Source organism: Balaenoptera physalus (assembly GCF_965194825.1).
Source record: "Balaenoptera physalus genome assembly, chromosome: 13".
NCBI classification, from domain to species: Eukaryota; Metazoa; Chordata; class Mammalia; order Artiodactyla; family Balaenopteridae; genus Balaenoptera; species Balaenoptera physalus.
In genome coordinates this window covers 27,645,687-27,668,805 of record NC_138892.1, presented here as the reverse complement: position 1 = coordinate 27,668,805, position 23,119 = coordinate 27,645,687, and the positions used below count along the sequence as shown (strand labels likewise).

The following is a 23,119-nucleotide window of genomic DNA, read 5'->3' as shown; positions in this document are numbered from 1 at the left end:
CATCAGCTAATGAGGGTTTACTTGACTAATGCAGTTCTTACTCGGTTCTCATTTGAAGCTTAATCCCTGGTGAGTAGTTGCTGTTTCTCACGTACATTTTAAAGGGTCTTAACACAAAGTAAGAGAGTGGCATGGACATATACACACTACCAAATGTAAAATAGAGAGCTAGTGGGAAGCAACCGCATAGCACAGGGAGATCAGCTCGGTGCTTTGTGACCACCTAGAGGGGTGGGATAGGGAGGGGGGGTGGGAGGGAGACGCAAGAGGGAAGAGATATGGGGATATATGTATACGTATAGCTGATTCACTTTGTTGTAAAGCAGAAACTAACACATCATTGTAAAGCAATTATACTCCAATAAAGATGTTTAAAAAAATTAAAAAAAAAAACTTAATCTCAAAAAAAAAAGGGTCTTAACAATGTCATTTCCAAAGGAGAGTGGGGTGTAGAAAGTAGGAGTGGGGGGAATCATTCTAAACACAGTTTTCCCCTCATTGCCATTATAAGTCCTTACCATTTAGTTTTAAATAACTGTGCACAAGAAAAGGAAAGGAAACATCCTCAGAGACCTTTACAAATTCAGATAAACTTGTCTGGGACGTTTGATTGTTTAGTTTGGGAAAGCTGTTTTCACAATTCAGAGTGATATGTGAATGCAATGGCATGCCTGCAGTAACCTGGGAAGGCTTTGGGCAGATGACCTAGCTGAGGAGGAGCCAGCACTAGTATCCAACGTTTCTATTTTCTAAATATAAAAATAGTTTCGGGGGTAGAGGTGGTCCTGCAGTAACATTTTGACCAATGCTAAAGAGATAAAAATGACAGGAGCTGAATTAAACCAGATTGACCCAGATGAGAATAGAAGGTGGGACTTCAAGGGGTGCCAGGGCCAAAAGGAGAGAATGTCCTCAGTCATAGGGCATGAGGTCAGAGGGACACCTAGGGTGGCTTACTGGCCAGCTTCAATGTCAAATGGAAAAAGTGTGGGTTGCTCCCAGCCACTGAGCACAACTGCCTTCCCTAGGGAGTAGCCAGATACTTGCCCAATAGTCTATGAGGTGACCCACCTTTTTTTTTTTTCATTTTTTTTCAGCAGGAGTGAACATAATAGTAGACTGGCAGCTTGAAACAGCCTAGATGACTGGCATTATAGGAGCTGACCAGATTATTTTGTAGAGGACATCCAACTCTGAACTGAGACTTCCTTGCTTCCCATTGGGTCAGTCTAATGTGGTGCTCATGCCCTGCAGTTTCCCATGGGTAAAAAATAAATGAAGAAAAGAGAAAAAAAAAATGGGTTTTGGGACCTAAGTGTTCCAACAATTAGGGGAGAGCATGGTGTCTGGGCTTACTTTATTCTCAAGACAAGCCTACGAGAGATGTGCTATTCCTTCTGCCTATGGATAAAAAAACTAAGGCACAGATTGGTTAAGTAATATGCCCCAATACGCCAATATTTAAAAAAAAAAAAAGCCTATGCGGCTCTATAATTCAAATGTTTAAACACTATGCTGTACTGTCCCTCAATGAGATGACACGTGGAAAGTACTTTGACAGTACCTGCCCTATAGAAACAGTTCAATATATATTGGCTAGTATTATTATTCTCCTTTTTATACAGACATTCATGTTCCAGTTAAAAATTATCAGTTAAGTTTATCAGTTAACTAAAAAGTATTTTGAATAACAGTTTATCAAAGTATATTCCCTAGGAACTTCTACTAGAGTTAGGTAGTATCGTGGTAGCCATTCTCCAGGATGGCCCCCAATGATCCCAGCCTCTTGGAGGTCACATCTCTCTCACATTGTATCAGGTTGATCTGCATGATCAATAGGCTATGGAGGATGATAGAATGTCACTCCTGAGGCTAGGTTATAAAAGACATTGTGGCTTTCGCCTTCCTCTCTCTTAGATCCCTCACTCTGGGATGGGTTTAGCTGCCATGGTATGAGTAGCCCTATAGAGAGACCTCCATGGCAGAGAACTGAGGCTTCCTGCCAAGAGACATGTGAATGAACCACCTTGAAAGTGGATCCTCCCCCAGTCAAGCCTTCAGATTTCAGCAACCCTGGCCAACATCATGACTGCAACCTCGTGAGAGACCCTGAGCCAGAGCCACCCAGCTAAGCCACGCCAGGTTTCTTGACCCTCAGGAGCTATGTGTTTATTGTTCAAAGGCACTACATTTGGGGTTCCTGTTAAACAGTGATACATAACTAACACATGATCTCTTCCTGAAAACTTCTACTGACCCCCAGCACTTTGTAACCCCTTCTACCATAGCACTTGCTATATTCTGACTTTCATGTTTTCACCTCAGTCTCCCCTTCTAAAAAATGAGCTCAAGAACAAGCACTGATACGGTCCCTGACTTTTAGATTCCCAGGATCTATCATAATGCTGTAATTGGTATGAATTTCAATAAGTGTATGCTATTAGACTGTACTATCTCCACTTGCTATATGTCCTCTTTCTTAAAAATACAGTCTATATTTCTTATTTTTCATGAATTCAGGTTGTTCTTGTTGTCTAAACGATTAGGCCTGCTTTCTTTCAGCTAGTATTTGGTTATTAAAGTTCACACTAAATTTGTACTATCCAAGATCTTAAACATATCTTTTTTATTTTTACAATAAAAAGTATGTAATGTAGCACCATTCCTATGCTTTCAAAGCCACTCTTCCATTAGCCCCAAATTTTTCTTTTTGCCAAATAAGATCAAATACCTGGAGACAAAAGTAGTTCACCAATAGAAAAGGTAAAATAATTTCCTAGAAAATATTGCTTGAGTTGGCTGCACAATATCAGAGTGTTGAGATTAAATTGGAGGTTTTATTTTTTTAGCTCATATTTAATTCATGGAATATACCTTATTGTTATTAAAGATATCAGTTAAATCTATAGTTCATTCTGCACTCTGACCCTTTAGAGACCAAATTTGTCATTTTTTTCCTAAAATGCTATGTAAAACTTGAGTGATCAGTGACACTTATTTTGTATTTGTAAAATAAGAAACACATTAAAGATATGAACTTCTTAAGTAAAGGGAAAGCAGTACACATCAATGCATCCCTCATCGTGGTCATTACCAAGGGGTCCACCACTTCTAGGAGGCTCTATCCTCAGGAAACAAAGGCCTGTCATTTCAAAGTTGTTATCTATCTTCACTCCAAAATATTCTAAAATCCAACAAAGGAATGGATGTCATTCCTGCCAATAAGTCTCCAGATGCAACTGTTCTGAAGAGAAGTTTCTCAGCTCTGGGTGACCTGAGGGTCATCTATATGCATTGACACTTCACACATTCAAAGTTGGGCGTGGAGGGTGGATCTTGGCATTGACACACAATGTAACTCAACAATAACGAACTTGTAGAATCCCACACAGAGAGTGTCCTCAGGTTATATCCCATTGTGTTCTAGCCTGGAGAAAATACCTAAAATAAAAGATGAGCGTTCATTGTATTCATCCAAGCAATAAGTTCAAGAGTTGAGGGTGAGAATAGAAATCATCTATCCCACACACACAGCTTGGAAACTGAGGACTAGAACTATCTAACCCTTCCCCTCCCCCAAACACACACACACACATACCCCTTACTTTCAACAATACATTAACAGAACTTACTACTCCACTGTCCTCATTATCATACCTTTAACTAAGCCAGAAGACTCTTGCCCAGGTAAATCACTCGACTGTGCATTATAGGAACTTCCCAAAAAGAAGTTTCACCTCTTCAACAGGAAGCATCAATAGTCAGTTAATACCCTAAGGATCTTCAAATTCCTCACCTCAAAATCCTTTTCTTGCTGCTTCCAATCCTAAATTATTGTATTATTATCCTTATCCAATCAAGCCCCCCCACTGAGGAATATTACTCCATAAAAAAGAATGAAATAATGCTATTTGCAGCAACATGGATGGACCTAGAGATTATCACACTAAGTGAAGTAAGCCAGACAAAGACAAATATCATGATATCGCTTACATGTGGAATCTAAAAAAAAAAAGATACAAGTGAACTTATATATAAAACAGAAATACTGAATCACTTTGCTATACACCTGAGACTAACACAACATTCTAAATCAACTATACTTCAATTTTTTAAAAAAAGCCCCCTCATTGAAAGAGTACCTTAAACCAAACTTCTAGTTCTCAATAAAATCTGACCTTGCTCTTTCCCCTCAGAGACATCACCCAGGCTCTGCCTAGCTGGTTATCTGCCTTGCCACAGCAAACAATAAACATACCTTTGTCTTATCAACAGGTTGTGTTGGTGATATTTGGAGAGCCAGCCCTTGACAAGTGCTTAGTATGGGTATCTGCCATTATTTGCCCTGCTAGATGAGAAAACCAAAACTCAAAGAAATGGCTCAAAGACACACAGGAAGTGGAAGAACTGGGACCAGAATCCATGTCTGCCTGCTCCCAAGTCTTTGTTTTTCCTTTACACCAGTGGTTCTCAAAGCATGGTCCCCAGACCAGCAGCATCAGTATCAACTGGGAAATTGTTAGAAATACAAATTCTTGGGCCCTCCCCAGACTTACTGAATCTGAAATGCTGGTGTGGGGCCTGGGAATCTCTGTTTTTAGATGCTCTCCAGGGGATCTTGATGCAGGCTAAAGTTTGGGAAACCCTGTCTACACCATGCTGCCTTCTGTAGCGTATTGGAACTTGAGATCACTTTTGAGGGCTAGAGAAACTGGGTTGTGTAGTGGTTAGAGGCTCTGAGAAGTTAAGAGTTCCAGTGCCTGCCACTAACTGCCTTGCTAAGAAACAACTTGTTTAGATCCAGCATATCCCATTGGCTTGTCAATAGACAGGCCAGTGGTTGCTCTCTTCCCTCTTAACCATGCGTAGGGTAGGAAAAGAACAGCTTTGCTCTAGTCTTCGGTCAAAGGAAGACTGAATTTTCTCTTTGGCCATCCTTAATCCTACTTCTAGCTTCTCAGATACCGTGATTCTCAATGCATTTCAGTTCAATGTTTTGCCACCTTTGCCTAGCAGCTCATTCTGTGCCTACCTGTAACCCTTCTTATCTTTCAACTCCTTCCTCTTTGGGAGGAAACACTTCTGTGGCAATATGATCAGCTAATGTGCTGCCCTGGTTGGTACATTGTTCAATGAAAAAATTCTTATAATTCTGAAACCAAACTTTTTTTTCTCTTTTTTGCTCCAAGGATCAGTTCAGTAGCTACAGTAATGCTCTCATCACCCACTGCTTCTCTGAAATGTTTAAGATCTCAGCTTTCCCCTGAATCAAGCTGTTGTCAAGAGGTTCAGGGCCGGTACAAGAAACAGACAGAAAAATAGAGTGATATTTATAGAGACTAAAAGGAAGTTAAGGAATCTTTGATGGTCAGGATGGGAGCTTGAAAGGCCTTTGACACTGGATGAAGGATTATACAGTCCTGAACTTGTGGCCAATAGCTGTACAACAAGGGGAAAGAGAGGGAATAGCAGAAAAGAGAGGAAGAAGCTAAGCTGGTGCTCACTTGCAGACAGGGATCAAAAGCACACTACTTTTTAAAACCTGTTGTTCTTTTTAAAACAAAAATAACTTGAGATTGTTCAGTTTCTGCAGTCTGTTAATCCCAACAGAGCATCAGGAACATGGAGTGTTTTAGTTACTTTCAAAGCTGAGGGTGGGGACCTCCCGGTGGGGGAACATGATGTATGTTGACTGCAGTTGCTAGGAGGAGAGCTGCAGAGAGCGCCTCAGATCTCATTCATCCCTGTTCTTGCCTCTTGATAGGTTTCTGGGGATTTTTTGGTTTATTAGTTTTCATACTTGATTTGGAATTTTGGTTTTTATTGACCTGCACTAAACCAGTTAGTACCAGAAAGGGTCCCACATTAAGCATCAGCAAGCCTGGCCCGATTTATCAAAGAGGAGTGTGTGTGGTGTTTAAGCATGGACCTGAGACTCAGGCAGAATCTTCCCCAGCATGCCATGTCTCTAAACTCTGGTGGGCTGTCTTGAGGAATAAATGAGAAAATGCATGTAATTACCTGACTGTGAGCTATTATCATTCAATTCATGCAAACTGGGAGTTTAGCAGGTGCTTGTCCCTGTGCAGGTGAGCCCTGCGGGGTCACAGAGGGGCTGTCTTTGGGGAACAGGTCTCGTTTGTACCATCACCAGACCCCAGTAAATTTAAACAACCTGGGCTTCCCTGGTGGCGCAGTGGTTGAGAATCTGCCTGCTAATGCAGGGGACACGGGTTCGAGCCCTGGTCTGGGAAGATCCCACATGCCACAGAGCAACTAGGCCCGTGAGCCACAACTACTGAGCCTGCGTGTCTGGAGGCTGTGCTCCGCAACAAGAGAGGCCGCGATAATGAGAGGCCCGCGCACCGCGATGAAGAGTGGCCCCCACTTGCCGCAACTAGAGAAAGCCCTCGCACAGAAACGAAGACCCAATACAGCCATAAATAAATAAATAAATAAACAAATAAACCCAAAAGTTAAAAAAAAAAAAAAACTTATTAAAACAAAAAATTTAAACAACCTCCTGAAGACCCTAAACTTCTAAATGTAATACCCTTCTCATCTGAAGAAACACATGTCTTCCAGGCACTTTGTGGGGAGCAAGTGAATAAGATCATCTGAAATTTTCAAACTGTTATGCGAGGCTAACAAAAGATAGCATCATCATCCCATGCTCTTGGATTGGAAGAATTAATATTGTTAAAAGGGCCATACTACCCAGAACAATATACAGATTTAATCAAATTACCCATGACTGTTTGCACAGAACTAGAACAAATAATCCTAAAATTTATATGGAACCATAAAAGACCCAGAATTTCCAAAGCAATCCTGAGGAAAAAGAACAAAGCAGGAGGCAGACTTCAGGCAATACTACAAAGCTACAGTAATCAAAACACTGTGGTATTGGCACAAAAAACAGACATATGGATCAATGAAACAGAATAGACAGCTCAGAAATAAACCCACACACTTACGGTCAATTAATCTTCGACAAAGGAAGCAAGAATATACAATGAAAAAAGACAGTCTCTTCAGCAAGTGGTGTTGGGGAAGTTGGACAGCCACATATAAATCAATGAAGTTAGAACACACCCTCATACAATACACAAAAATAAACTCAAAATGGCTTAAAGACTTAAACATAAGACATGACATCATAAAACTCCTAGAAGAGATCACAGACAAAACATTCTCTGACATAAATTGTACCAATGTTTTCTTAGGTCAGTCTCCCAAGGCAACAGAAATAAAAGCAAAAATAAACAAATTGGACCTAATCAAACTTACAAGCTTTTGTACAGCAAGGGAAATCATAAACAAAATGAAAAGACAACCTACAAACTGGGAGAAAATATTTGCAAATGATGCAACAAACAAGGGCTTAATTTCCAAAATATACAAACAGCTCATAAAGAAGACATACAGATGGCCAATAGGCACATGAAAAGATGCTCAACATCACTAATTATTAGATAAATGCAAATCAAAACTACAATAAGGTATCACCTCACACTGGTCAGAATGGCCATCATTAAAAAGTCTACAAATAACAAATGTTGGAGAGGATGTGGAGAAAAGGGCACCCTCCTACATCGTTGGTGGGAATGTAAATTGGTACAGTCACTATGGAAAACAGTATGGAGGTTCCTGAAAAAACTAAAAATAGAGTTGCCATATGATCCAACAATCCCACTCCTGGGCATATCTCTGGACAAAACTATAATTGAAAAAGATACATGTGCCCCTATGTTCATAGCAGCACTATTTGCAATAGCCAAGACATGGAAACAACCTAAATGTCCATCAAAAGATGATGGGATAAAGAAGATGTAGTAGATATGTATGATGGAATATTACTCAGCCATAAAAAAAGAATGAAATAATGTCATTTGCAGCAACATGGATGGACCTAGAGTTTATCATACTAAGCGAAGTGAGTCAGACTGAGAAAGACAAATATCATATGATATCACTTATATGTGGAATCTAAAATATGACACAAATGAACTTATCTACAAAACAGAAATAGACTCACTGACATAGAGAACAGACATGTGGTTGCCAAGGGGGAGGGGAGTGGGGGAGGCTTGGATTGGGAGTTTGGGACTAGTAGATGCAAACTATTATATATAGAATGGATAAGCAAAAAGGTCCTACTGTAGAGCACAGGGAACTATATTCAATACCCTGTGATAAACCATTATGAAAAAGAATATGAAAAGGAATGATATATATATATATATATATATATATATATATATATATATATATATATATCACTGAATCACTTTGCTGTACAGCAGAAATTAACACAACATTGTAAATCAACTATACTTCAATAAAATAAAATTTTTAAAAAACATAGCATTGGGCTTCCCTGGTGGCACAGTGGTTGAGAGTCTGCCTGCCAATGCAGGGGACACAGGTTCGAACCCTGGTCTGGGAAGATCCCACGTGCCGCGGAGCAACTGGGCCCGTGAGCCACAACTACTGAGCCTGCGCGTCTGGAGCCTGTGCTCCGCAACAAGAGAGGCCACGATAGTGAGAGGCCCACACACCGCGATGAAGAGTGGCCCCCGCTTGCCGCAACTGGAGAAAGCCCTCGCGCAGAAACGAAGACCCAACACAGCCAAAAATAAATATAAAAATAAAAAACAAAAACATAGCATCATCATTTGTTACATACTTTAAAATTTCTGATTCTGATATTACTTGAACTTCGACCGCTGTAGTATAATAGAAAGAACCCCTGAATTAGGAATTAGAAGACCTGAATTTAGATTCTGGTTCTGTCATTTATTAGCTGTGCAACTTTGGGCTAGTCACTTAACCTTCCTGGGCCTCAGTTTCCTTATCTAAGAACTGGCAAACATTATTTACCCCACATGTTTTTGTAACAAAAAAATAAGATGTTGGAGAGGGGGGGAGGATAAAGCATGTTGTAAACTGTAAGCATCATCCACATGTGACTGCCATTAATAAAGAGAGATTAGAGATAGCTGCTCCAGAATGGGCTCCTTCTGCTTCTTGAATTCCTGCACCCTCCAGACCACATAGAAACTGCAATCTAGATTCCTCCTGCCACCTTAAGGCAGCTGCCCTAAAGAGGCAAGTTTGGTTTGGGCATATTATAGAAATAGTAATTATAATAAAAGCCACCATTTATTGTGCACTTAACGTGTGCCTAAAACTGTACTAAGCACTTTTATATATATTAGTTCAAATAATCCTTATAACTTGAAAAGTAAGAATTACTCTTCCCAGTTTGCAGATAGGCTCAGAGAGATAATTGTCCAGAAGTCACACAGCTAATAACCTGAGATTTTGACCAACACCTGAGCCAACACACTTAATGAACGTTACTGTCACTGTTCTTTTCTTCTGCATGTTCCTTGGAAGAAGCCTGAAGTCAGTGTGGGCTGAAGATCCCAAATCCTGACTCCTAAATCTTCATATTAAGCTGGATGGAAAATGTCTAGCACACAATTTAAATTACAATCTGCTTTCCCACCCTCACTCCTCCAAAATAACTGCAGTTATAAAAAACTTGATGTAACTTAATCTCTGTTCCTCAACCCTAAGAGCTATAAAAAGTCTCAATCATAAATGACCTGAAACCCATTTTGGTTAGTTCTAAGGTTTTTTAAAACACTTGACATATAATACACACACACACACACACACACACACACACACACACGGGCTTTAAAGCTTTTTTTTTTTTTCCACAAAAGCAGCAGAGAAAAATTTTCCCAGGACCCGAGCTCAAGATATTCCTGATACCAGATGCCTCCACAAGCTGGGCTGCTGTCAGTGGGACAGAGAAGCTGCCAAGAAGCCAGGCCATTTCCACTCCACATTTAGTCTGAGGCCAGAGTGTTGTCTTTCAGCTTTTAGAAAGACCTCCCAGGTGAGGTGGACCCAGCAATGACAGTATGTGACCATCATGGCCTCAGGGTGGAGAAAAAAGGTAATAGCCTTTGTAAATGACCAAGATCTTATCTGTAAAAACTGGAAACTTCTTTTTCCAATGCAAAAACAGAAACAGTCCAAATTAATCTTTGCTTGGGAGGCAGGAAATCCTAATTCAATGGTCTAAGTCACGCTAATCAACTTCTGAGGAGGACAGCATCCTAGTGCTGTGGGCCTTGAACAGCAAGCTTGGTCCCACAAGTTTGGTCACAGTGTGATTATGCTTGTTTTATTCAAACTGAGTCCCAAGGAATGTTATGATAAGCTTGGTAAGGACTCCACACCAGAGAGGCACACATATGTATGTGCTCCAGTGAAACAGTGTTGATACTGAACATTGAAAATGGACTATGTTGAGGGGATAAGAAAGAAGAGACTGTTTAACGTCTTTTGCTTTGGTCTAACAGATTTTACATTTGTAGGTTTCTGTGGAATGATAGTGATGTATATCCTTGGCCTTCAGTATGGCATGGGGATGTAGAGAGTGGAAAGGGAAACACCTAAAGTCCCTGAAGGCCCTTCGTCCATTCATTCAACAACCATTTATTGGAAGACCACCATGCACCAGGTAAGGTGCCATGTGTTGCAGATACAAAGAGCAGGCATCACTGCTGCCCTCATGGAATTTGGTATGGAGTAGAGGAGTCAGTCAACAATCAAATAACCACACGAACATATGAAAAACTGAAGCTGCGACAAGTGCTAGGAAGGAGTGTTCATGGTGTTTTGAGAGGCAAAGTTAGGAGAGTCTGACCTAGTCAGAGAGGTCAGCAAGGGCTTCTCTGAGAAAGCAAGGCTTTAGCTAAGATCTAAAGGATGAGTAGAGGTTAACTAGGCCAAGGAATGGGGGAGGGACATAAAGTGTTGGTCAGTAGAACAGCAGATGCAAAGACCTAGTGTTGAAAGGGAGCCATCTTGGAGGGAAGTCAGAAGAGATCTGACATAAAGAGTCACCAGAAAGGCCCACCGACTCCTAAACACCTCTGCCTCTGCTGTCTAAAATCTCACGATTATTAAGGCATGCTTTGGGTTAAGATTCTTTTTCCCTGAAGCATTCTTTTATGCTCAGAAGAATAATCCATTAAATCAAGTGAATGGTTTTATCTGGTCAATTTTCTTCCTTAATAGCACAGGTTATAGCCACAAGTCCTTGAGATTTGTACAGGGGTTAGAGTAGGTGGCATTAAAGAAAGAAAATATTCAATGACACTTGTTAAAGATAGTAAAGGCAGACTTGATTCAGGACCATCACGATAGGTATAGGGACCACTGCGATGGGATTTTGCAATGGGGAAGAGAGATTGGGCTCAATTCTGAATACAGCAGGGGCAACTGGGAATTTATAACCAAGAAGCGGGGGGGTGGGGGGGAGCGGTCAATAGATGGACAATTACTAAGAGGAAACATCAGGAGTAAGAGGGGTTCTGGCTAAACTCACCTAATAGGATTCTTGCTGAAGACAGGCCAGGGTGATCAGACCTCACTTAGGGGATGCTAGAAGATCAGGAACCTGATCAAATATCAAGGGTGATCAGATATCAAAGGTGTGGGGCTATGGTAAACTGACTTATCAGGGTTCTTGCTAAAACTAGATTTTACAAGGAAGTGCACAGATCAGCCTAAGAGAAGGTCCAGGAGCCTGACTAAAGTTCGTCAAGTAAGCAATCTTTGCCAATACCCCTTTTGTTCAAAGAAAGAAGAGACATTCTTCTTTCCTCTGAATAATATAAGTCCATTTTCTCTTTCAGTCACCTTTTGTTCATTAAGAACCAGCTGACTCATCTTTTGGGACTTGGTAGTAGAAGGTATTTGTTGGATGGTGCTAGCAGTCAGGCATTTAATAAGGGGAACTTTGTGAAAATAAAAGAAAATCAAAAATTAATAGTTAAAAAACTAATTTCTGATAGCCAGTCAAGATTTTTAGGCTTGAGCTTGAAGCATCTTTATCAGATGGAGTGAAGATGCAAGTGGCCCTCTGATGAATTTTCCTGGTTTGCAGTTTGAATGCCTTGGGTGATGGCACCAGGTGCTCCAGTGAATTTTTTCTTTTTTTTTTTTTTTTTTGGCCTCGTGGCACTTGGGTTCCTAGTTCCCTGACTAGGGATCAAACCCACGCCTCCTGCAGTGCAAGCTGGAGTCTTAAACACTGGACTGCCAGGGAAGTCCCTTTTCTTTTTTTTTTTCTAGTGAACTTTCTGAATGGTTCATACAGTAGGAGGCATGAAGGTTGCCCATACATGATCCGTTGTGGTCATTTTTTTTTTAAGTTTATGTGAAGTCCTCCAGCTTCACCTCACAGGCTTTCAGGAGAAGGACAGTTTTAGTTCCAAATCAGAAGGAAGAAAAATTGGAAACATTTGGAGAGTTGTAGCTAGATATTGGAAGAAACTAGAATTCAGGATTTAGTAAGGACTAGCAAAATGTGCAAGACAGAACCCACAAGGGTTCTGCACTATAGTTGTCCATTGAAACAAACAAAATTCTTCCTACAGTCACCCCCACTTCTATCAAAGATAATCAAAGTAAGACTAATTTATTTGCGAAGTACGTCTGGTCTCATTAAGCTTGGCCTATTTATACAAGCGCAGCAAAAGCTTGCATAGGCCCTTTTTCTGAGTTCACTTTGCTGGAATTTTTCAAAAGGAATACCAGATTGGGCTTTCAAAAGCTTCTCAAGGCTAAGATGCCAAGCCAAGAATTCACTACCATATTTTGCCTACAATGCCTGCTAATCCAGGTGAATTCCTCTCTTCTCAATGTCCCCAAAATATCCTGAGGTCCTCTGCCAAAAGTGACCTTCCTTACTCATCCTTAAAGCAGGAAAACCTGAAAGCCAGGTACACACTGGCTTTTCCAAGGGGGCTTTTGCAAGCGTTGCCTCCTGAAAGTCAACCTTAGTTCCTTAATACTGTCTGGTCATATCTGATTTGATTCACATCATTCTTAAATATGGCATTCCAGTCAAATCCTTAGAAATATAACCAATTTCTCCAATTGTGTCCTGTTACAAGGAGAACAGATTCTCACTGAACTTATGCAAATGACTATATTGTCATGAAACTAAGAATACTAAGAGTTACTTCTGGAGCGAATAGGTAGGGAGAAAAGATAAATGCTTCAATTCTATTTACAAAGACATAATTTACCAAATTTCTGTAAGTTATAGATAGCTTTAAAAAAAGAGAAAAAGAGTTTCCTTAAATCTGGAAAACAAAACACTAAGGAGCCATCAACGTTTCCAACAAAAAGTCATAAAAAATTTATAGTCATCCTCATCAGTTCATTCAGTCCCATGAATTAATTCTTGTTCTGCTTGATCTTGGGTTAGCAGTTTTATGAATCCATCAGCTTCTTCATTAGTTCTGGAAATTCTCACTCAGTCCAGTGGTGTGGTCTTAAAGTTATTCAAGTGATGCCATTATGGAGCCTTCTCACCTGTGGCTGATTGTAAATGCTTTCAGAGTAGAAGCAAAGTAAAACAGTAACTTCCTGGGAATGACAAAAAACTTAAAAACAGCCATGGTTAAAGTTCTTATGAGAGTTCATTTGATAAGGAAAATAGATAATTCCGTGGCATATAACATTTTAACATAATAACTGGAAACAAAGGTATTGCAAATTTTTAAGAACTTCATATGATTTCTGGAATATCTATAATCAAGCAACATGTATACATATATAACCTAAGAAGATTTATCATCACTTCTTTTTTTAAATTAATTAATTGATTAATTAATTTACGGCTGTGTTGGGTCTTCGTTGCTGCGCACGGGCTTTCTTTAGCTGCGGTGAGAGGGGGCTACTCCTGGTTGCGGTGCGCGGGCTTCTCATTGCGGAGGCTTCTCTTGTCGCGGAGCACAGGCTCTAGGCGCGCGGGCTTCAATAGTTGTGGCGCATGGGCTTAGTTGCTCCGAGGTATGTGGGAGTTTCCCAGACCAGGGCTGGAACCCGTGTCCCTTGCATTGGCAGGTGGATTCTTAACCACTGCGCCACTAGGGAAGCCCAATCATCACTTCTTATTTGACAATGATTCCCATGTAACTTAATGCACCAAATAAACCTAATTAGCTTAATATCTTTCTTTTACAAGGTGAGAGACAAATCCTTTGAGATTTTCTAGGAGTGCTTCCGGGAAATCTCAGTTAGTTTGAAGTCAAAAAGACTCCATTTAGAATTTGATTTTGGAAAGTTGTCAAAAATGTCAGCAGGTTTGAACACCACGAAATAGGATCACAGGTCACTGTGAAACAATACTTAATTATCCATTTGACCAAAGTGACAATTAAAAGATTTCAAGGGCAAATACAGAAAGTTACATAGTTGTAAAAAAAAAACAAAAAACACTTAGCTCTTTTAATATGGAGAAGACTTAGGCTTCTTAGGTAATCAAAGACCTGATGAAGACAATATGAAGCACAGGAAAGTATTTTAAGACACAAAATCTTGATTTCCCAAGCAGATTACTTAAAAGGTAAAGAAAAATCTTTTTTATTTTTTATTTCTTTACAGTTTCTTTTTAAGAGCAGACCAATCATCTAAGAAAACTTGGTCAGTGCAACACAGGGAGAAAATCAAGTTCTAGTTTTGCATCAACGCGCCATTAATACTAAGGCTAAGGTTTATTTTTTTTCAAAAAAGTAAATAAATCCATCCAATCTTGGCCAGCTTTGGCCACACGAGAAAAAAAAAATTCATTTTCCAAGATTTCTTTTCCATAAACATTCTAAAAATTTTTTAAAATATTTATTCAGTTTTTGTCCTACTCTTTCTTATTTCTAATTCTGAAACAATCAGCCATTCTACTTTAGGACAAAGTTACTCTTTTTCTCCCTTAACAAAAACGCATACTTCATACTTTCCCTTATCAAAAACACATCTTACTTTACGGCACACAGAATTTTTTTCTTTGCCCTTATTATTTCTAATAGATTCTTTTATACATATTGATTAGAATTTTTAACCATTACTAACCCAAATTTCAGTGACTACTAGGAAGCAGGCAATTGTGAACTGTCTGCCACATACTGTCATTCTGTAGCAAATTTATGAATGTATAAATCCACAATTTTCTAGAGGGATGTCTTTTTCATAGTACAATTTCTGATGTTTATTAACAGATGCAAATATATTTAGCTTCTCTATACTGTATAAAAACAAGACGTCAAAAGTTGATATACTTAACCTCATGTTTAGCAATTAATGTCTCAATATTTTATCTGATTTGGAAATGATCTAGATATTCAGTGAATTCCATCATTTAACTTTACTTATTTAAGAGTTCAAGTTATCAAAAAGATTTAAGAGTTCAAGTTATCAAAAAGATTTTTTACAACTATTTTTAACTAGGCATATTATAAAGCATAATTATTGTTGAAAAGTTTATTGATAAATTTTATCCCACTTATATTTATTTAATTCACTTGTTCTTAAAATTATGCTTGACTTGCTCATGAAAATTTCATGAGACATCAAACAAAGCTAGCCATCATCTTATTTTTCTTGTTAACAATTCAGGAAAGTATCAAAAAAAAAAAAATCACAGAAGTGGAAAACCTAAAGTTAAACATGATTCTTTCCTTTTTTTTCTTTTTTACTGTCATGCTTGACATGCATCAAGCAATTCCTTTTTATTGTACATTTTGTTCTGAGGTTGGGTTTATAGTTTTATAATCTTGAATACCTAGTAGAGATAATATAAGCTTGTTTGACTCATAAACGTAGGTAGGAAAAAATTGTATATCCACATTATATTTAATGCTGAAACCTCTGAAGACATGCATGTTTTGTTCTACCAACAATTTTAAAACTACCTTTATTTACCAAAGAATATCCCAGATTATCTAAACTTAAAACAAATTTGGGTTGGTTTCTATATTTTTGAGAGTTTTAGGAAAAAATTTATATAAGTGCTCATTTATCTCTAAGTCAATTCAAAGAAATTCCTTTGAAATACTTTATAAGTTAATTTGATAATACTATCCAGAAATAGAAAAATATCACATGTACATATAACATATATACAAATATACACAAATATTCAGGCAAATGCAGAGATCTTATAGTCTTCATTGTAAAATTTTAGTTGAGTCAGTAAAACATAGTAATACCAACTCACTGGTTTATCTCCACTTTATATTTTTGTCTGAATTGTATTTTCAGCAAATGGGACAAGTTAAGGTTACCTGTCTACCAGTATCGGTGGAGGAGACTTTTAAAATTTTCTCTTGCCCTGATATGTAATCTGATGGAGGCTGTGAACTAAATTTTAGGCCAGTGACCAAGAAGACAACTAGTTGCTATCTGGATGTCTCTAATGCACATCTGAGTGGACAAAACATCCAGCTCTCTTTCTAAATAAACTTCTTTTCTCTTTTCAGCTTCAAGTGCTTTTGGAGGTCCCTGAGTCCCTTGAGAGCTTCTGATGGAGGATAGGGAGCCTAGAATCCAAGGGAGATGAGGGGCTAAGTGGGAAGGGAAAAGTCTGGCAGGGTGGAGAGAGGGATGGAGGAGGTAGGGGTTTGAAGGGGACTTATAAAACGGTTCAAGGGAACTGGAGAGAACAATGAACGTAGTAAGAGGAAGAAGGAGGAACAAGCACAATGGGAAGACACAGGTCTAGAGGAGCCAGTTTGGGGAGGTCTCAAGTTTTCCAAAGAAGCCAACGAAGTTCCAAATTATCCTCAGCAAAATCATGCCAACAAGAAAAGAAGCAGACAGAGTTGGTGGAGCATGTAGTCACTTAGAGTTTCAAGAATGGGGTTTCAATGGACTGAGAAGTTCCCATGGGAGAAGCAGAATCCAATAGAGAGAACAGAGAGGTCTCACAGAGAGCCAAGAAGAAAGGCTTCCAGCCCAGAGAATCAGGGAATACTCTCCACTCAGGAAAGAAAGCCAGCAAGGAGAGACTGCCAGTTCAGCAGGTCCCTTCCAGACAAGGCACTCTAGCTCAGCTTCTCACAAACAGGGACACCTCAGACTCTAGCCCAGTGTCTTTGTCTGGACTCTTAACTCAGCTTCTGGAGTACACTCAGAACCTTGAGGATCAAAATCTGTCTTTCCCAGCTTCAACACACGTCTGTCTGGAGCACTGGCTCAGGAGTCAGACTCTTCAGTGTATCCCTGATCAATCAGTCAGGACTGAAGACAAAGCTACAAAGGTCCACTCTTAGGGTCCTGGATGAGAGGTATGGGGTCCAATGATGAATATGATCCTATCTAAGTCACGGCACCATAACTGTGAGAGGAAAAAAACTCACTGATGCTTGTTAAAGATGGTAAGGCAGACGATTCAGGACCATCATAATAGGTATAAGGACCTCTGCAATGGGATTTTACAGTAGGAGAGGAAGACTGGGCTCAACTCTGAATACAGTATGGGCAACTGGGAATTTATAGCCAAGGAGCAGGGTGGGGGGCATCAGATGCAATATTATTAAGAGGAAATATCAGGTAAGAGAGGTTCTAGCTAAACCCACCTAACAGGATTCTTGTTGAAGACATGCCAAGGTGATCAGACCTCATCTGGGGGATGCTGGAGGATCAGGTACCTGATTAAATATCAAAGGTGATCAGATATTGAGGGTGTGGGGTTCTGGTTAAACTGACTTACCAGGGTTCATGCTAAAACTAGATTTTACAAAGAAGTGCACAGATAAGCCTAGGAGAAGGTTCAGTAACCTAACCAAAGTTCAGTCAAGCAAAGAATCTTTGTCAGTGGGTTTATTTTAAAGAGGAAAGGGACAACAAAAATAGGAGATGGGAAACCCCAAAGATAAAATTTCATATTTTTCTAAATTTTCTAAATTTCATATTTGTCAAGACCATCCCTGACAGAATTCATTAACAGTCTGATCCCCAGAAAATCATGTAACCTTTTGCCTTCAGAGAGATTAATGTGGCCCAGGATAGTCTCAGCCTTTGAGAGAAGTCCAGGAAAGGAAGCAATCCAAGGAAAGGAGGGAAGCACCACATTGTGAGAATGCCGATAACACATTGTAACTTAACCTAACCTGAGTCTCCCACCTAAATCACTTTCAGTAGCTCAAGTATCCTTCACAGTTTTGTAGCTGACAAAATATATTGATTTCAGTATTTTTTCCCTAGAATCTCGTAATAGAAGTTTCTCCCCCATGGCACAAGATCAAGTAAGTAAGTTATGCTGGTCATGTAGGCCTGGTTATCAAATCCTGACTGCCTTGTGATCACGGGCTGGTCTTCTAACCACCCTCAACCTGCTTTCTCAGCTGTAAACCAGGAATCATTACTGTGCCTACCCCTACTGTAGCTTCTTTGCAGATGAGATAAAATACTAAAGTACTTAGAATTAAAGTACTTAGCACATTGCCTGTCACGCTGTCAGCATTTAATAAATGGGAGAAATTTGAAAATAAGGGATAGGTGAGGGGAGCTGGCAAAGTCTAGAAAGAGTATACAGTTCCTAAGAGAGAGGAGTGCCCTGGGTTTCAGGTGATGAACCAGCCAGACCAACAGGCACACACACCAGGACTCAAAAGAAATTAAGAAGCCTGAGAGAAACCTGGGCTGGGATTTAGAGACAAACTGCAAAGAGCCCTATCCCTCTTGTGTTTCCTCTTCAGACGTGTGAGGTGAGTTCACCGACAGACAGGAAAGAAAAAATGACAAGGGCCACCCACACTGCCTGAAGAGGCCTATGGTGCTGACACAGAATTTAAGATTAAGACTTTTGACCAGGATAGGACATCTGCCTGGGGAAATTCTGGGAAGAGTGATGCTTACGAAACTGGTAAGAGCTTAAATAAGTGGGAGTAAATTCGAAAACTGGGCAAAAAAGATGAAAGGAGATTTACTGCCTTCCTACAGATTGTGAGCTACAGCCCATGAAACTGACCTTGTTACAGATGGAATCATTTCTTGCGGGAAAACTCCTTGGCCTTGTTGAGCTTGGCCTGGTTTTCTCCGGTAAGATTTTTCTCTTTCTGGAAAAAAAAGCAATACAGTAAAAAGAGAGAAACTGTATAGTGAGAATGCCAAAGAATGTCAGAGTGTATGAGTCATAGGGGAAAGAATTCCCAAATTTATCTTTTCCCAAAGTTATTTTTATCAAGAAGAAAGCGATTGCTTTCTTGAGCCCCTGTATCTACAATTCCTTAAACTACTTGCTTAAGAAGTTCTTGCTTGTGTTTCACTTTATAACATGTAGTCACTTTGAATACCTGCTGCTGCCTCTGTCAGCTCTTTTCTAGCACACGCATCCAGCTGTGGGAAGAATTTCAACAGGCCCAGCAAACACAGCTAATGACACCAGGGAGTTATGCCCCATGCACTTTGGAGGCTGAGGCATGAGGACTGGAGATTGTAAATACAACACAGAAAATGGCTCGTGGTGTCCTGGGTATTGTGGCCCATGTAGTTGCAGTGATGTATCCGAGTGGCGGGGTCTCCCACCTCCCTGAGGTGACCAAGCAGGAAATGAACAGAGGACACTGTGACTCGACCCCCCTCCATAAAGGGTACTGCCACTCTCAAGCATCCAATAGCACCACTGAGGAAACATGGCCAAACCTCCCACCAATGTTATAAGAAACAGGACTCTAAAAGATAGAGGTGGCTGCAAGGTTGCCAAGAAAGTGAACCATGCACATGAGATTTCAGGACTACTTCGTGCTTAGCAGATTTTAGGACCGCCTAATCCATGGAATAAAATAAATGGAGTTACAGCACTGTGGGAAAATACGTTATGTTTCAGTACTAGGTACCATCTAGAGCAGGTTATGAGATCCCACTCCTGCGCATTGTGTTGGAGTTGCCTGGTAAAGTTTTGTAAGCTGTAGATAACTGAGAGATACGTGACTGAACAGCCCCATCTCCCCTGCACCACCACCGCCAACCAACCAGACAAAAGTTTTGTCTCCATTTGCAATTCACCTCAACATTCCTTTGCTTGTATAAATCTGTGTTGTTCTGACTTTTCCTTTCAAACAGTTGTTACGGGTTCAATAGTGCCCCCCCGCCAGAAAAGATATGTTGAAGTCCTAACCCCTAGTACCTGTGAATGTGACCTTATTTGGAAATAGGGAGGGTCTTTGCAGATGATCGAGCTAAGATGAAATTGCTAGGATGGGCTCGATGTGACTGTGTCCTCATAAAAAGGAGAAATTTAGACAAAGAGACAGACACGCACTCAGGGAGAACACCAAGTAAAGGAGAAGGCAGAGATCAGGCTAATACATCTACTAACTAAGGAATGCCATGGATTTCCAGCAAACTTCCAAAAGCTGGGAGAAAGGTATGGAACAGATTCTCCCTCACAGCCCTCAGGAGGAACCAACCCTGTCAAAGACGTCTTGATCTCAGACTTTGAGCCTCTAGAACTGTCAGACAATAAATTTGTGTTGTTTAAGCTACCCAATTTATGGTACTTGACTATGGCAACCCTAGCAAATTAATATGCTAGTTATAACATCTGCCTAGTACCCTTATATCCTATGAATAAAATTAATTCTTCAAAACATGTTCATTTTATAGCTGTATAAGAGTCATGAGCTTATCTTTTTCTGAAAATTATCTTTTAATAAGGTAAATGGATCTTCTGCTGTCCTTCTCCATTCCTAAAGACTTCCCAGCCAGAACTATTCCTGAATACTCTTTTTTTTTTTTTTATTGAGTTGTTAGGCTGCATAAAGGCATCACAATATACCTTTTTAAAAACATCCCATAGGGCTTCCCTGGTGGCACAGTGGTTAAGAATCTGCCTGCCAATGCAGGGGACACGGGTTCGATCCCTGGTCAGGGAAGATCCCACATGCCGCAGAGCAACTAAGCCCGTGCGCCACAACTACTGAGCCTGCGCTCTAGAGCCCATGAGCCACAACTACTGAGTCCCCGTGCCACAACTACTGAAGCCTACGCACCTAGAGCCCGTGCTCTGCAACAAGAAAAGCCACCACAATGAGAAGCCCTCACACCACAATTAAGAGTAGCCCCTGCTCGCCGCAACTAAGGAAAGCCCACGCACAGCAACGAAGACCCAACGCAGCCAAAAATAAATACATAAATAAATTTATTAAAAAAAAAGAAAACAGTTTGTCATTAAAAAAAAAAAAATCCCATAATTGGAAACTTAACTAATCAAAATGGGCTGCCTTCCCTCATTTAGCTGAGTGGATGGGAAGGGAACAAAGTCCTCACAGCTGCCGGGCTCTCTGCTGGGCACTTGGCATTCCATTGGATATTTGTAAATGCCTACTCAACAGTTACCGCCCCTTCTTCAGCAGTTAAAGAACTCCATTATTGGATCAGTAGTCTTCACCTCTCCCCTCAAGTCTCAGGGAAGGGGACCTTATCCCAACTTTCCCCAGAAGTAAAGCCTGGTGGGTTTAAGACCCCACGGTAGTCCCGGTTCCCTTGGCAGTGATTGATGAGACATGGCTGGGAGGTGGGGGCAGAGAAGAGGATTCCAAAAGGAAAGGTCTCTTGCTCTTAAAAAGACCTATGTGGGAAAAAGTACGCCCTTTTTTGAGTCTACATGTGATGCCTAGAACTATGGCATCCATCTTGTGATCATGAGAGCAGCGAGCTTGACTAAGGACAAAATTTGTCACACCAAATACAGCAGAGCAGAAAGAAGGAAAATTCATGGGTTCTTGACAACATTTTTGAGCCACTGAACTAACCAAGGCAGGAATTGGTCTTCCTTGGGGCTCCCTGATACGTGAGATAATAAATTTTTTTATTGAAGCAAGTTGAATGAGGGTTTTCTATTTCTTACACCCAAAAGCATCCTATAGACTATAAGATATCTGTGAACATTCTCATTTTGCAGATGAAAATCTGAGGTTCAGATATAACTTGCATCCAAGGTAACCTATCCAGGGTCACACATAAAACAAAATTTGTATCCAACTCAAACTCCAGACATCCTCTCTCCACTACCACTTACCACCTCTATATTTATCATTGGTCAGTGAAAGAAGGCTAATTTCTCATGTTTTGTTTCTTTGTTTTTATTGTTTAAAATGTTGTAGGAGGGCACAGAGCCTAGTGGTTAAGGGAAAACTTTGGTGTCAGACGGACCTGAGTTTGAATCTGTATTGGTGTGACCTCAGGCAAGTCACTTAACCCCTCAGTTAAAAGAACCTCAGTTTGCTCACAGGTAGAATGAGATAGCAATTCCTATAACACAAGGTTGTGATTAGGACTAAATGAAACTATATATAAAGTGCTTATCACAGATCCTGGTACATTATACCTGCACAGAAAAAAACTGATGGCTATTATGATTATTACTATGGTGGTGTCACACAGTGTGACTACCTCTCCACCAGGCAGCCAGCGTTTTGAATGTGAAGAGAGCATCTTGTTCCCCATACACAAAGTGGTTTCATCAATTTCACTCCAGACTCCTTAGAGCCTCCCCTTTCTGTGCTACAACTGTGAGCTCCTCCTCCTCCTGCCCAGACAGCCACCATCAAAAGAGCCCAGTTCCCGGGAGCACACGGCATTCCTTGCTGGAGCCCAGCCTGGTTTTGTCTCTGCTCATATTACCCCTAACCACCCCCCAGGGCCCTGAGACCTTTGATGTTCACGTGGCTGCCTGCAGGGGCAGGAAGATAAAACCCCCCTTGTTCCCTCTCTGGGCAATAAGACCTTTGGCAATTTAGAGAGACACAGAGATAAAAGACTGGATTTTTTTTTTTCCTTCTTTTCATTTTTTTTCCCCAGCAACAAATGGTGGTTTGTCTTTACCAGCCACTCCTTCAGCGCCACACCAGCATCAAAGAGCAAGAAATGAGCAGAAAGCCAAGGCAGGGGAGTTCTATCCCCCCTGTAGGGAATTCGCCTGCCTCCAGGACACACACAAGGGGGAGGGGAGAAGAGAGCTGTGTACAAAGAGCATCCCACAGGGGTGATCAAAGCTCACACACCCCCACCCCATTCCCAAAAGTTTGTTTTCTTAACATTTACGCTATACACTTTAAGCTTGGCAAACAGACAAGACAGGGACAGGGAAGGACACGGAAAGGCTCAACTTATCTCATGGATAGATCTTGAGCTGACTTGACATCTTCTGGTCCGGAGGGCTTAGTGTGCTGACAGTGGGTAGCCTCTGTATGTGGAGCATTCCTTTGGGACTCACAAGTCCAGTGTTCGGCTCTGCTCCCAG

General features: G+C 40.5%; 1 protein-coding gene across 1 annotated transcript in view; it reads right to left on the bottom strand.

The window, feature by feature from the left end:
- Positions 1-388: 388 nt before the first annotated feature.
- The window catches only part of LOC309641311 (uncharacterized protein), a gene marked incomplete at its 5' end in the record, with an annotated part of 127,645 nt that continues 104,914 nt past the window's right edge, over positions 389-23,119 (bottom strand). The window contains 2 exons of the mRNA XM_082421162.1: positions 389-14,215; positions 18,845-18,932. The remainder of the gene's footprint in view (positions 14,216-18,844; positions 18,933-23,119) is intronic.